At 37.0% G+C, this 2,778-nt stretch overlaps 1 non-coding gene across 1 annotated transcript; it reads right to left on the minus strand.

Annotated features, from left to right (window-relative positions):
- Positions 1–363: 363 nt before the first annotated feature.
- Positions 364–436, minus strand: TRNAN-GUU (transfer RNA asparagine (anticodon GUU)). Its single transcript has one exon. It is a non-coding gene; the product is annotated as a tRNA-Asn (tRNA).
- Between the last annotated feature and the right edge of the window lie 2,342 nt (positions 437–2,778).

Below are 2,778 nucleotides of genomic sequence, written 5' to 3' on the forward strand. Positions count from 1 at the left end.
GAACACTGTATTTTTTGTGTAGGATCTTGGATAATCGTTCTGGAACTATATTTCATCCATGTTCACTCCCATGCCTTGAAGAGTTGTAACAAAAATATTTCAGAAATTGTTCAGTATTAAGTTCACCTTCCAAGACTAAGCTACACGGGAACTCTACCAGACACCGATCCAATTTTTCCCTCTATATCCACAGACCTCAAAGTGGGCTGACAACCGTCAAGTTACCAACATTGAGTTCACACTAGCTCTGTGTGGCTTAAATTGTGGTTTTCTGTTAACGAACAGTGACGTATATTATGCAAATCAAGCTTTCAGGTATAACTCCCTGTAAAGTTGATTTGAATAATTTCGAGGAAAAAATTATTCCGGGGCCGGGTATCGAACCCGGGACCTTTGGTTTAACGTACCAACGCTCTACCAACTGAGCTACCCGGGAACTCTACCAGACAACGATCCAATTTTTCCCTCTATATCCACAGACCTCAAAGTGAGTTCCCGGGTAGCTCAGTTGGTACGTTAAACCCAAGGTCCCGGGTTCGATACCCGGCCCCGGAACAATTTTTCCCTCGAAATTATTTATATTTTGTTTGGTTGTCTACTAAAATGTAGCTAGGTACGAAAATGGCCATGCTCTGATGGTTTTTTCAGTAGATTCTTCTACACAACTTGAATACACGTAAATTTCGTAGAGGCCATCGGCGTAGTTTGGAGGTTTGCGAGTGATTTTCGTATTCCGAGGCTGCAGTCGAGAGTGGGTTCTAGTCCCACTTAGATTAATTACCTGATTGCTTTCTTTTCGAGGATTTCCCCAGGTCTAAGGCGAATGTGAAGTTACTCCATGACGAATTCTCGAACTTACTTCGCCTGAGTACCATTGCGATATCACCAATTCTATCGACGTCAAATAAATACGGAGTTGATGCAATGTCGTTAAATAACGACTTAAAAAAGTTTGGGACCTTAATAGTTTACAACCTGTGCTAATAAACAACCGTGACATTGGGCGTCCTTACTGTGCTGATGTCAGAATTTGGAAACGAATAAAATGCATAACAAAGAGAATGGTGATCGCTCTCTAGACACGATAATTGTGTACCTACTGTACTGGTTTTCTGTTCTTTCCCCTCTCTTGTAACGCCTTATCTAATTAAATTATTGCATCATTCCACTAAAATTGCTTAATAGACCAGAAAACTAAGTACTCAGTTCATGGCAACTTGAGCATAAAAATGTGTCAAATTATTTCTATTGATGATAATTTGGAATAACTTTGTAAAGTAGAAGACAAGTGAATAAAAACACAAAGTATATCGTTCTCTAAAACCGGACCTTTCTGCCATGCGCCATTTAGTTTCATCGACGCATTCATCTCTCAGAATTACAATGGGCGTTGGGTTAAAAAAACGGAATGGATTTTTAGCCGAAAGAAAACATACTATAACAAAGCAGACTACAGACGTAAAAGGAACCTGTATCTTTTTATGAGCACCCCTCCCCTTTTTTGTGCTTATCTACGATGTCAGGAAATTGAATGGAGCCGCTTTTGAAACAGAATTCAGGCAACCTTGTCGCTATGTCCTCATTGAATTGTCTGCTGTCTTTAATTGCCTACTAGATTTTAATGGTCCCATTCTGCTCGTGTATGTTTGCTTCCAATCATTCATATCTAAAAAATGTGTCCTCCACAAGGCTTCGGTGATTTTTCTATCACTCCACTGTCACAAATAGCTCCGTATTGCATGAGTTAGAATGACCTCGATAAATATCAACAGAATTATCAAACGTAGCTAGTCTGTATGTGTTGAATTTATTGCTGTTTTGTACACACGGTTAAGGTACAATTCATATGCTGTGGGAAATTACGGTCTTCCGATAGAAACCTGTCCATCCCAACTACGTGATGATCCTGTTTTGTTTGTGATTGTGTTCTCATAGTGGAGGAACAATATCGTTGCGACCCCAACATTTGTGAGTCCCATCGCTTGTTAATCTAGTGCTGAGTCACATAATATTAAGAGGAGAGGATGGTATTTTTTGGTGAAAAAATGAGTAAATTAAAAAAAAAACTTTAAAATACTCTGTGATATGTGTGGAATGCATAGCACAACATTTTGTGGGTATTTGTGCCCTTATCGGATGTTGAGTCGCCATTTTTAAACTTCCTGCGTTATGGATTTTTAAATCACACGCCCCCTTTTATCGGTTTCCAGTAACTTCATTTTTTTTTTTTTTGCTACATTGCCAGACAGGAATGGATATAATTTCTGAACTATTAAAGATACATGCATGAAATTTAGAACACACATTCTTTAGACTATTAGAAAACTTCTCTCTGTAACAAAATTTTGTTAATTGATTTCATTTTAAAAATACGTCCGTTCGTTTGCAAGAAAGGAAATCATGAAAGTGTTATTAAATTTTAATTGTTTATTTTAGAAACGTAGGGACTAATATCAAAATTCTGTTACAGAAAGTTTGTAGAACATGCTTTTTCAAATACATTGCAAAAAACTGTTTGAATCTATCTTTAAAGACGGTTTAGATATATCGGTTTTAGTACAATTCTGCATTGCGTATATTTTTTTTTTAAATTTGGGCCCCCAAATAATTTTTTTTTTCAAAATATTTATATTTGGTTGAATTGCTACAGCTATGAGCTCTCTACACACAAAAAATTAATATTTTACACCAAATAGGAAAAAAGTTTTAAAAAATACCATACGTTACGTGAGGGCGACAATGAACCGCCGGGTTCTCTAAAATCTATAAGTATTGAAT

Source organism: Periplaneta americana, chromosome 16, assembly GCF_040183065.1.
Source record: "Periplaneta americana isolate PAMFEO1 chromosome 16, P.americana_PAMFEO1_priV1, whole genome shotgun sequence".
Classification (NCBI taxonomy): domain Eukaryota; kingdom Metazoa; phylum Arthropoda; class Insecta; order Blattodea; family Blattidae; genus Periplaneta; species Periplaneta americana.